Raw genomic sequence first — 13,186 nt, 5'->3', positions numbered from 1 at the left:
AAACTCTTCCGGCTTCTAGTATTTCACTGATATCTTCCTGTGGCTTTAGTATGTTCTTGAAGAATAGCTGAGGAGGCAATTGGCCAAAACCAAACTGACGAGCTACAAAGGATGGGTTGTAAAATTCATATGTTGGGAGGTTGCCTAGAATGAAAGAGCCTATAGCCATTTTGCTATGGCCATGACGAAACTTGGCTGGAAGAACATAGGGCTTGACCAAAGAATTGAAGATTGCAGCCGCCACATCGTTCGAACAACCTGACTCAAATCGAAACTTGAATGGGAAGGCCAACTCATCATTCTCATCATCATATGGTAGCCAAGTCAGGACTTCTACACCAAACCCTTTGTAGAACTTCTTGAAGAGATGGCCAATATCGAAATCAATTGTTATGGCCGATGCAGCCTCACCATAGCTCATGCACTGCTGAGTTCTTCCTTCTTCACCTCTATATTCCTCATCAAAATTGGAAGAGAAACTTAGACTTTTGAGATCAGGCCTCACAAACTTGTGCATATACAAGTTAAGCCACAGTTGTATTAACCACCAAGGGCCACTGATAGTATGCACTGGTTCATTCTTTAGTAATTGGGTAGCCACCTGGTACATCAGATGATAAGCAGCTCCTAGCAGATACTTTTCGAGAGGGATATCCTTGCCTAATGCTAGGTGCTCCACCATGAGCTTGTGATTGTAGGTTGGACCACAAGATGACCCGCAGAAAATGAATCTTTCCGGCCACATGTTCAGAAAGGTCACGTATTCCCTTTCGCTGATAGTTGATCCATCTTCAACGTGGTTCAGAATGTAACCGGCCCATCCCATGTAGTCTGCTATTTTGGCTAATTTCTTGGAGCCAGCACTCAAGTACTCATAAGGCTGCATTGATCTAGTAATTCTAAGGCCGGTCAACATGTAAACATCGGACAGAGTGATGGTCATTGGACCATGTCCGAATACAAAGGCATTTAGGGCATTGGACCAGAAATAAGATGCAGAAATCAGGAGTGAATCATTTCTCTCCATCCCAAACAACAAGAGGGCCAGACATTGATTTAGGTCATAAAGCTCCCAATCTCCACCCTTTTTCTTAGACACCCTATGGAACCAATTTCTCCATCCCTTAGGCATCTTTGGCCAATTCTTGAAGAGAGTTGGTATTCCAAGAGGACAAATCCACTACATATTGTTTGAAGGGGATTTGATTAGTTTCTTGGCGGATGAAATTAGATGGATTGGGATCGCCCATAGACCCAAGAAAATAGATATTGGGGGCAATAGCTAATGGAATCAAGATTTTGTTCGTCATTTCTTAAGAAATCAGACAAAATAAATTTGAGAAGAAAAGAAATACAAGGTAGCGGCCAATAATTGGTTTGTGGAGACTTGGAAACATACCTCAGGGATGTGGTCGATGGTCGCCATTGCAGCCAAAAATTTGGTTTGAATCTAGCAAGGATCACTTGGATGACTGCTTGTTGGAACAGATGGTTTGCTAGGGTTTGGGGCCTTGGCGATGACGGCGTCGAGTGTTAAAGTTGGCTCGAGAAAGAAGGAGAAAGCAAACAGGCTGAGTGGGTTGGAAAAAATATTGTTGGGATGTTATATAAAGCTCGGGCCGGAAAGTCACGGGTCATGCATATATCTCGGGATAGGATAGTTACGGCATGGTAAACCAATGAACTAGAATTTTGGGATAAAATCATTTTATCCCAAAATTGGGGGGCATGTGTTTACACCAAAATTTGGGAGAAGAGCGTGGGAACTCGCAGGCTTCCAAGATTGTGCCAATCAAGGAGTCGATTGTGTAAAGATTGATATCTGTCGGCTCGGATGCGACACTGGATCAGTTCTCTTTAAATGACGTCAGCAAATAACGATAATGAGATACGATTGGCATCGAGAAGATACATATCGGACTCTACAAAAGGGGAAAGATTAGAGTCCAAGTTATCTTAAAATAGGAATGTTTTCTTTGTACCAAAGATTGTACTGAGTCATACTCGAGTAGGATTCGTTTTTAGGCTCTGGGTATAAATATCGAACCCCAGCTATTGTAAAAGACACATAATCAATTCAATTCAAGTTATTTACTTTTTTTTGGCTCCGGCCACCCTTTAGGAGTAGGAGTAGAGTAGATCTCGGCGAGTTCTTCAGCAAGTATAGCTACATCGATCCGATCGACCTCCACTGCTTGTCTATAAGTACCGTCATGGCTTATACCTCTGTTCGTACGGCTGCATCGATCCGGTCGACCTCCACTGCAGCTCTGGTATGAGTTAGTTATCGACTCTTGTCTAGTTCAAGTATGGCTACATCGATCCAGTCGACCTCCACTGCTCGAACTAGATTAAGGTCAAGTTATCGGCTCTATCTAAGGGTGGCGTTCCTTCGGATAGATTCATTAAGTTACTGATATTGCTTATTGCTTCCATTAATTAAGTTACTGATATTGCTTATTGCTTCCATTATTTATTTAATTACAACAATATCACTTCGCCCGATTGGGATTGATCTAGATCGGCCTTATATCCTTTTTAACCCATCGTTTGTTAATCTAAACTGGTCTAATCTACACTTTAAACGATGAGTTATGTTTTATCAGTTGTTTTATATCAATCTTAATCGTGCATAGCGTGCGGTTAGGACATGTCTGATCTTAAGTAGATCTATTGGCTAGTGAAAACTGTTCCATGGCACGTTATCATGGCCTGTGTGATTCTGCCTCACACCCCACTATTAGCACCATGGAGTGGGGATTGTTATTTGGTAGATCTTTTCTGAGAGGGCATGATCTTAACTGTGCGCTATGCCTGAATCGGCTGTTTTAGCCGATATCGAGTGCTTTCACGAATAGCTCACGTCACGAGATCGTTGAAGTAGAGATAGGTTGAAAGATATGTTAGCCCCATGATCTTATTATTGTATTATGACCTACATGATTCTGCCTCCTACCCCGCTAGTATTAGTAATAAGTTAGGGTCATCGAGTCTATTGTTGCTTCTACGGCCTGCATGATTCTGTCTCATGCCCCACTGGTCATAGTGATAGATGAGATCTAATATGTTCATTAGATTTATCTCTATTAAATGGTTGAATGATGATGAGTTGTTTCTTTTATAAAGGGGTTTGGTTACTTGCAGTCATTGGCTCAGTATAAACTAATTATTGTTAATATCTTATTGCCATTGACCAATATTTGTCTAAAGAATGATATTCATCCTGAACGATAACCGATATATTCTTACACAACCCCATGAGCTTTAACCGATTCATTCTTATGAATATGCTGGAATCGACTATTTAGTTGATCTCGTTTCATATCGGCTCTCAAAGCCACACATTCGGGACTGTCTGGTAACACCAGCATGTTCCGCCATAAATTACTGATAAACTTTCTCTCATTGTCAATTGCAGGGTCAAATTGACTGGCACATCTCAGGAGGAGTGCGTAGGATCGACCACCCCTACGCTAAAGCTAGGCAGATCTCAAGCTCCATCGAGCAGACCCTTCCAGCTTGCTCGGGTGTCCTCGGCACGGGACAAAAATTCCGTGTCGACAGAATCATAAGTGTCCTAGATGGATCGTGTGTCCTCGGCTTGTACTTGGCTCATTGTTCGACCCAATTTAGCAATACGTCCATCTTGGTAGATAGTGCACACAAGTCTTCATTGGCTTCTTTGCTCTTTCTTGCAATGTTTAATGTTGCCTGAAGACCAGCCTTAGTTAGAGGCTATCTTTTTCATAAGAGCTTTAGCTTTTCGAAGGGTGAGTGACATAAATGCTCCTCCAACAGCAGCATCGAGTCATTCATGAGCCTTCTTAATTAATCCTTGGTAGAAGCCTTGCATGAGCAACCAATCCTCTATCCCATGATGTGAACAATCTAAAATATATTCTTGAAAATGTTCTCATGCTTCTAGAATGGTTTTATCTTTCTGTTGTTGGAAGTTGGAGATTTTTGCTCATAAGGCATTGGTTTTGCCTATAGGGAAAAACTTTGCTAGAAAGGCTTTTGAGCACTTTGCCCAAGTGTTAATGTCATCTTTGTTGGCATAGAACCACTGCTTCGCCCTTCCTACTAGTGAGAATGGAAATAAGTGAAGTAGTATTATATCTTAAGCAACATCCTTGATGGTGATTGTGCTACTAATCTCTAAGAAATTCTGGAGATGAGCATTAGCATCTTCATGTGCGTTTTCGCTGAATGGGCTAGCTTGCACTATGTTGATGAGGCTTGGCTTGAGTTCAAACTCAAGGTTCTTGGTTTTGAGCGTTGGTTCTGTATGAATGTTCTTAGTGCTTGGAGCAGAGAACTCGCATAGTGTCTTGTTAGCCATAGCTTCAGAAATTGTTATTGAGCTACCTCTTGACTGGTTTGATTCTGATTAAGAAGCTTACCCTAATGAGCCTTGTGTTGTTCTTTGCAGTGTAAGCTTCTGAGTGGATCAAAACCAGCCCTGCAATACCCTGTGTAAGATATAAACAAATAGAAACAAGGGTAAGCTAGTCAGAGCAGTGGTGCATAGTTATGATATCATCAATATGTATTATTTGATCAATTTTCTTTTAGCCTGTGCCCTCCCCGACAACGACGCCAGAAATGCTTATTGATATTTCTTAGCATCACTGCTAATAATGACACTTGTGACTTTAGAAAGAATATATATTTATACATAAGGAATTCTACAAGCACAAAGATATACCATTGTAGCACTTCACCCAGGAGTATTCCAGGTATCGTTTATTTATATTTTACCACAGGGAGGAGCAGTGGCTATGGAGACATTGATAAATATATACTTATGATGGAGTCATTAACTAAACACTTACTCAAAACAGGTGTAAGCCAATAAATATATATAAATGATAAATGCATGGCAATGATAATAATCTAGAGATAGAAATAGATACTCATAAATGCAGTATAGCTAGAATAAGTAATAAAACAAGAGGAAGATTCCTAAGTCGTTCCTAAATATCAATTCTTATGTACACCCAAGCATATATACTTTCATCTATAGCATAATTAACTCTTCATCTCCACATAAGGGACATTACAAAAGGAAGATCAAGAATAGAGCTTGACTTCCTTCGCAATCATGTCCTACTTGGCCTACAAATGGGAGGTGGACTACAAAGGACTCAACGAGACTGTCAGTCTCGTGATCTACCACACGATCTGGAATGTAGGGTGCATCAGTAGGTAAACAACGTATAAGCACCATGCTTACACAATGTTGACCACTTAACCCACTCGAGTATTGAGCTAAGCGCTTTGTGAACCTATGTGCAAACTTAGTATTAACTATGACTATATCAAGCATACTACCAAAGCAAACTAAGAACATGATAGATAGAAACATAATATAGATTAAGAATAAAGTCATGAAATATAGAGGATACAATGGTTATACCATCCTTCATATGATGAATCTAGAATCCTGAGTAGTAGCCCAACTCTACTTGAATCTTACTAGCTAGACTATACTAAGCTTTGAGGTATTGGATATCTATCCTATTCTCTCTAATGGATCTTCTTGGATAATTGTGGTAGCTCTTGATCAGCTTTCAAATGGCCTTCTAGAGGAGGTATGGTGGGCTATTTATAGGGGGAACCAGGAGTCTTGTGGGCCCATGAATCCATGGCAATGTCAAATCTGAGCCCTCGATATGAACCAACCTTGAGCAAAGGCATAGATTGAATCTTAGAGGTGGTGGAGATACGACATTCGAAGCGAAGACTAACACATGGGGCTAGGATGCTGACCGGCCTATAGGTGGGGCCGACCTACCCCACCCAGGGGCCTCTAGGGTCAGGTCATAGTGCATTGTCTTCTAGATGATTCTAGATCCTTTCTAAGTCGGCTTCGTCATGGATAAACATGATTTGATCTGACAATTGGTCCACCTTGCTTGTTTTCTGAATAAATCCTCCTGCAAACATAAATTCATCAAAACTTGTGCAATTTATTAGTTTAAACCCCTAGACCTATGTTGGTGATCCTATTCTTGCATTTATATAAGTTATATTGATAGTTTATGATGAGTGTTAACTACCATCAACACAAGCCTTTGCGCTAGCTTTCTTGTGGTAGGTGGCTTCATGTTGAGAATGGCATCGATTTTCTCTAGGTTATCTTTGATTCCTCTTGCTAATATGAGGCATCTAAGTAGTTTTCCTTTGCTTACTCCGAATATGCATTTCTCTGGGTTCAGTTTGAGCTCTTCCTTGTGGAGATTGCAGAATGCTCTAGAGAGGTCTTGGATGTGATCATGTTTGAGTTTTCTCTACATGACAATGGCATCAACATATGCAGATATGGTTTTGTCCTCCTTGAACACTTCCTCTGTCATACGTGCAAAGGTTGAGCCTATGTTGTGCAGCCCTTCTGCCATCCTTCAGAAGTAGTAGGTTCCAAATGGGGTGATGAAGCTTGTTTTTTCCTCATCCTCTTGGTTCATCCAAATTTGGTGGTAACCTAAAAAATAGTTGACAAGTGATAGCAGCTCGCATCCCACTGCTGAGTCGATGACGATGCTTATTCTTGGTAGTGGGAAGTCATCTTTGGGGCATGCTTTGTTAAGACTGGTGAAGTCGACACACATTCTCCATTTTCCATTCTTTTTCTTTACTAGTATGACATTGGACAACCAGGTTTGATATTTTACTGGCCAAATGACCCCGCGTCCGGCAAGCACTGGATTTCTACTTTTGCCTCTTGCTTTCTTTCTTCTAACATTTTGCAGAGCTTTTGTTTGACTGTTGGATAATTTTTGTTAACATCGAGGTTGTGCACGATGATGGATCTGTCTACACCACGGAGGTCTTTTGCAGACCATGTGAAGATATTGTTGTTTTCTCACAAAAACCAGATGTGGTTGTTTTTGGCTTCACCGTCTAGTAGTGAGGAGATGATCACTTGCTTGTCTCGATTACCTTCGAACGATGGTACCTTTTTGGTTTCTTCTGCCGGCTTTGCTCTGCTTGGCTACTCTTGTCTATCTAGCGGTTCTTTGCCTTTTCCTTGTTCAGGTTGTTTACATTTCTCTACCTAGGTGTGATTGTGCTCTCTACAGCCCAAGTGCTATCTTGGTCGTCGTACACAATGATGACACCTTTGGTGGCTGGGAGCTTCATGGATAGGTACGCTGGGTGGAGAACAGCGCTGAAGTTATTTGTGATCCCTCGTCCAAGAATAGCGTTGTAATTGTAGAACATGTCAACCAAGTCAAAGGTTATGTGCTCAGTTCTGATGTTGTTCTAGTCGCCAAAGGTAACGGGCAAGGAGATCTTGCTAATTGCTTTAACTTGCTCGCCACCGAAGCCATACAGTGGGTTACCAGCTAGTTGTAGTAGGTTTCCATCGAGCTTCATGCTATCAAAGGTTGAGGCAAATAGAATGTCAACGGAGCTACTGGTGTCAACCAGTATTTTAGTGACTGTCCATCCCATGTTTGTTTCGATGACCATGGCATTTGTGTGAGGGTAGTCTCGCAGCTTGAGGTCCGAGCTATCGAAGGTTATGGGTACATGTGACCATTGTGAGTTTTTATGGGGGGCCTCTGTGGAGATGTGGTGCACCCTTCTCATGTGCTCTTTGCGCTGTCTTTTGTTGCATTGTCCTTGTTGGACCTAGGTTATTGCGAGGATGACTCGAAGGTTGAGGTTGGGTTATTGATTGTCATCTGGTTGGGTTGGTTGGTATGTTCTATTTTCACTTGTTGTTGCGGGGTTGAGCTGGTGGTGGAGGCAGTGGTGGTAGGGGTGGGTGTTGGTTTTGTAGTTAAGGTGGGGTTGGTGGGTGGGTGATAGTGTATGGCTGAGGGTTGGAGTGGGTTTGGTAGTTGTAGAGGTGTTAGGTGTTGTCGAAGCTATTGTAGTGATGGTAGTTTGTGAAGGTTGGGTAATGTTGAGATGATTGTTGTGAGGGTATGTCATAGTTTACTGGTGTATAGTGGTATGGAGTGGTGATGGGTTGGTGGGTTGTCTTCTTATGTGGTTGACTGGTTTTGGGGGCCCAGATGTTGCCTGTTGTGCCTCTTGGAACTCTTTCCCCTTTGTGAAGTAGGTGCACTGTTTGGTTGTGTCCTTTTACTAGGCCAAAAATGGCAGTAAAGCTTCGTTGGTTCTTTGGGTAGGCGTCTGTTTTGGGTGTTGTTTCTATTGTCACCCAGGTTGTTGGGGAAAGTTTGTTGAGGCCTCGTGTTCGGTTGCTGCTTTTGGCGCTATGGAGGTGTGGTTTCGATGGCATTGACGTTGATTGGGTAAGTGCGAGGGTATTGGTTTCTCTATTGTGGCTGTGGAGGCAGGCGCGGCTGGGTTTTCTGAGCTTCAGATTTCAATCAGAAATATGTGTCTGCTATGCTGTATTTTTCCATGACTTCATGCTATTCAACAATCATCTTTGCTGGCTTCCTTGCGAGCCTTGAGGAGAATGGGTGATGAGGACATCACTTCTTCAGATGCATCCGCTGATCCTCCAACCGTCATGCAAGGTCCAATGACCCGGGCTCGAATGCGTCAACTCAATTTAGAGGTGAGCTCGTTCTTAAGCGATCATTTTCATACTTTTGAGAATAGACTACTACCTAATTATGTTATCTTGCTTAGGAACATTGGAGAGGGTCATGAAGGACTTAGAGGACGTGGTGGAGGTGATGATGACCAGCAAGGACGTCCAATAGAAACCAGAGTCCTGATCCAACATGATTTCGAGTCTGCCTTGGCCTCCAGGACTAGTCTACCTTAAACAGGTCACTCAAGATGCATCTGGACTCCATTTTTGACGATCCACATATGGTTGGAAAGCTAATTTGATAAGGAATCTAATCCAAGTGGTCTCACATCAAAAGGCCTCCAGAATTAAAGGGAATCGTCGAAACAAGTCAGCATCCAGAATCTGCCAGGGTGCTGCGACACCGTCTTTTGGTCCGATGGACCGTGTATCGTGTTTGGGCCCATTAGGGGGCGTGTCCAGGGTAGGCAATGACCCTAAGACCTTTATAATCATATGCCGCCGCTGTCATTAGGTTTTGGGTTTTGCTTAGACTATTCTGTCAAGAACAGTTTTGCCGTTCATCGGTTTGTGAGACCCCAACTTCGTAAGATTAATCATTCATCTGCAATTTGGTTGTGTTCTTTCTTGCTCTTGCTTGTGTTCTTCGTTGCGCAGGCAAGGATTATCCTTCTTGGTGAGGTCAACTTGGTTTGTGACTTGGTTGATAACCAGAGGAGTTGTGGTGCTAAGATTGCAGGGTTCGATCTTTCGATCTGAAGCCGGATCGGTGTGTCATTCTCTGCCACAACGATAGTTACCTCTACCTGACAGAAGATCGGGATCCCCGTTCCCATTAAGTGGTAATCAGAGCTAAGGTATACTGTCAAGTTCACATTTATCCCCTAGTTTTGAGTGTTTCGCTTTCGTCCCATAGTCCAGTGCCATTTTTTCCGTGTCCTAGAACCTTCCACGCCATAGCCTTTGCATATTTTGGTTTCAGAGTACGTCGTGTTGAGTTTGTGTCCTGGTCATGGTCTTGTTGCTGGTTAGGTCGTGTTAGAGTCTAGTTCATGTGTTTTCCCCCATCGTTTCCATCAAATCTTTGCTGATGTGACCAATTTTGCGCACATTGTTCCCTTTTTGTCCTCTAATTCGGAGCCAATTCTTAAAACTGGTCTAGTTTTCGCATACAAACTCCGATTTTGATGTTCCATATATCAAAATCGATCAGAAATTTTTTTTGGATTCGTCCATCCCCGGCAACGCCGGGGTTGGAAAATTTTAAATTGGTCAAAAAGTGGTCACAAGATCCTCTTTTCATGGTCACAAGGTTTTTGTCGATTTTGAGCAAGTTTTCTGAAAATTCCACAGGCCACGTCTTTCACTTGTTTAAGCTCATATTTTTTGTGGTTACTTCTTTTGTGCTCCTAAGTGAAGAAAAAATATCAAAAAAATAAAATCAAAAAGTCAAAATTTCCCAAAAAAAACAACGACAGCCCAAAAAATAGAAAAAAGAGAGGGGCAAAAGAGGAACAATATCTAGAGGAGCACATAGAGAAGACCAAAGTGAGCTGTGTTAGCGTGCGCTATCTGGTTCCTTGTTTGTGTTGCTGTTTCCATCCACCATACTTGTTTTTCACACACCTGTCTCCTTGCTATCCACCATACTTGCTTATTTGTTACACACCTGGTACTTGGAGCATTTTAGACCAGCAACGAGAACAAGTACTTTGGACTATAATTCAGCATTACTTTCTGTTACTGACTTGTGTGCCAGATATACATTTTACTCTTTGTTTGCCTTCCAAGCTCCACAAATTCTTCAGATCAGTACAGAAAAAGGGCTTTGCAATCTCAGTACCACTACCTCACAAGTATCACAAACCAGCCGCCGGTTGTACCGCCCACTGCTTGCGTTGGTAAGAGCTTTGTAAGAGCTTGGTAAGACATTTCCACTTGCTATGAAAAGTGACACCACTACAACCACGTAGTCATTTGGTAGGGATAACTTTCACTGTTTGTTCCTATTTTTGTGTCTACAATGGCAGGAGGTGATCAGACTGGAGATAACAATCTTAAGGGTTTCAACAAGTGTGTCAGCCAAGAGCAACTACAAGCTATTGTAGAGGATGCCCAAAAAGGATGAATGAGGCCATCAGGAAGGTCATCACTGACGCACTCATTGAACTCAACATTGGCAACAACATGGAGAGATTGGACAAATGAATTTCCACGCTAACCGACAAGGTTACTGAGTTGGAAACATTGGTGGCGGTCAACAACAATGACGTCTCCGACAGCAACACCGATGGTCTCTTGCCAGAAGACACGATGCATGATGCCATTGGCAACATAGATCGAGCCGCCTTCCGACAAGCAAGATTATGACAACGTCTTCGCCGCAACACGACAGGTATGGGTGGTGTCCACCACCATCAAGGTAATAATCACCGTATACCCGATGATCCTTATGCTAAGATTAAGTTCACAATACCATCTTTTTTGGGTCATTATGATGCTAAGGGATATCTTGATTGGGAGATGACAGTAGGTGCCCACCTTGTGCCTGAGCATCATAGAGTTCGACAAGCTACTAGTGAGTTTAAGGATTTTGCCATTATTTGGTGGAATGGGCTAGCTGCATGGGATGCTTTACCTGGTACATGGGAAGAGCTTAAGGTAGCTATGCATGATCATTTTGTTCCCCCTTCTTATCATAGAGACTTGCGTAAGAAATTGATGCGTTTAGAACAAGGAGATAAATCTATACAGGATTACTATGGTGAGCTCCAAAAGGGATTGATGCGCTTTAGTGTTGTGGAGGGGAACAAAGATGACATCTGTCATTTTTATTCAGGTTTGAGGCATGAGATTCAGGACATTGTTGATTATAAAGAATTTAACACTATCAACCAGTTGTTTTAGTTTGCTATGCTTGCAGAGAAGGAATTGCAGGGGCGTGAACAGTAGAGCAAGAGCAAGGTCAGCACCACATACACGCCACGCTCGGCACCATCTTTAGGGCTGACCAAGCCAACCAATTTTTGGGCGCCTCCACCAGCGAGCAAGCGACCAACAGCCTCTAGAGTTTCTGCTACACCTAAGGCACCTCCCACACGACCTTCAGATTTAGGTAAAAATTCTTTGCAGGTGCCTACCAAGAGTGCCTCATCCATTGCATCAACGGGACGCACTCCAGGCATTTAGTGCCACCGCTGCCATGGCATTGGCCATGTGCAGAAGGACTGCCCAAGTCAGCGGGCATATATTGCTACAGAAGATGGTTACATCAGCACCTCTGACATTGAGGATGAAGAAGACCAGGATGCAGATGAGGAGGACGGCGAAGTCCTTGGTGACGAGGCCACGGTGTCCTATAGGAGCATCATTGTACAACGGGTGCTCAGCTCACAAGTCCAGCAACCTGAGAAGCTACAACGCCATAACTTGTTCCAGATTTTCTTCGTCATCGGCAACGGTCGAGCACGTGTCATTATTGATGGAGGTAGCTACAACAATTTGGTGAGTTCTAATTTGGTCAAGAAGCTTGGCTTGACCACACGCCCACACCCATGTCCATACCATATTCAGTGGCTAAATGATTCTGGTAAAGCAAAGGTAACACAAACTTGTAGAGTATCATTTTCTATTGGTTCTTATGTTGATTCTGTTGATTGTGATGTGGTACCTATGCAAGCTTGTTCACTTTTATTGGGTCATCCTTGGGAACATGATAATGATGCTACACACCATGGTAGAAGTAATAAATACACATTTGTGCATAAAGGAAAGAGAATTACTTTGGTACCTTTGACCCCTGCTCAAATTGTACAAGCTGATAGAGAACGCGTTGCTAGTTTCAATGATGATCAATCTGAAAATCAGCAAGTTGCTAATTCTATTCTTCCACCTAAAAAGGATAAGTCTACATCTATCTCTAAGGCCGAAGGGATTAAATTGAAGGGTGGTGTTATGCTTGCAACAAAATGTGACTTTGCTGAAATTTCTAATGATGATATTTGCTATGCTTTGGTATGCAAACGAGTTATGTTTTGCTTGATGATATTGTTAGCTCGGCGTCTCCTGCTGTCACTAACCTTTTGCAGAAGTATGAGGACATTTTTCCAGCTGAGATACCCCCGGGGCTGCCACCTATGAGAGGAATAGAGCATCAAATTGATTTGATTCCGAGAGCAACCTTGCCCAACCGTGCTACCTATCGAACCAATCCTGAGGAGACTAAGGAAATTCAGCGGCAAGTCTAAGACCTTTTGGACAGCGGGTATGTACGTGAAAGCCTTAGTCCATGTGCCGTTCCTATACTTTTGGTTTTTAAGAAAGATGGAACTTGGCGTATGTGTGTTGATTGTAGAGCCATCAATAATATTACTATTCGGTATCGTCATCCTATTCCTAGGCTAGACGACATGCTTGATGAGTTGTGTGGTTCTATAATTTTCACTAAGATTGACTTGTGAAGTGGCTACCACCAGATTAGAATGAAACTTGGAGATGAATGGAAAACTGCGTTTAAAACCAAATTTGGGTTGTATGAGTGGTTAGTTATGCCTTTTGGTTTGACAAATGCACCTAGCACTTTCATGCGCTTAATGAATGAGGTTTTAAGAGCTTTTATTGGTCATTTTGTGGTAGTTTACTTTGATGATATATTGATTTACAACA

General features: G+C 42.5%; 1 non-coding gene across 1 annotated transcript; it reads left to right on the top strand.

The window, feature by feature from the left end:
• The first annotated feature begins 3,869 nt into the window (after positions 1 to 3,869).
• LOC136455651 (small nucleolar RNA R71) lies at positions 3,870 to 3,977 on the top strand. Its single transcript, XR_010759135.1, has one exon. It is a non-coding gene; the product is annotated as a small nucleolar RNA R71 (small nucleolar RNA).
• The last annotated feature ends 9,209 nt before the right edge of the window (positions 3,978 to 13,186 follow it).

The sequence above is a fragment of the Miscanthus floridulus genome, chromosome 5 (assembly GCF_019320115.1).
Source record: "Miscanthus floridulus cultivar M001 chromosome 5, ASM1932011v1, whole genome shotgun sequence".
NCBI classification, from domain to species: domain Eukaryota; kingdom Viridiplantae; phylum Streptophyta; class Magnoliopsida; order Poales; family Poaceae; genus Miscanthus; species Miscanthus floridulus.
This window is presented reverse-complemented; position numbering and strand designations above follow the sequence as displayed.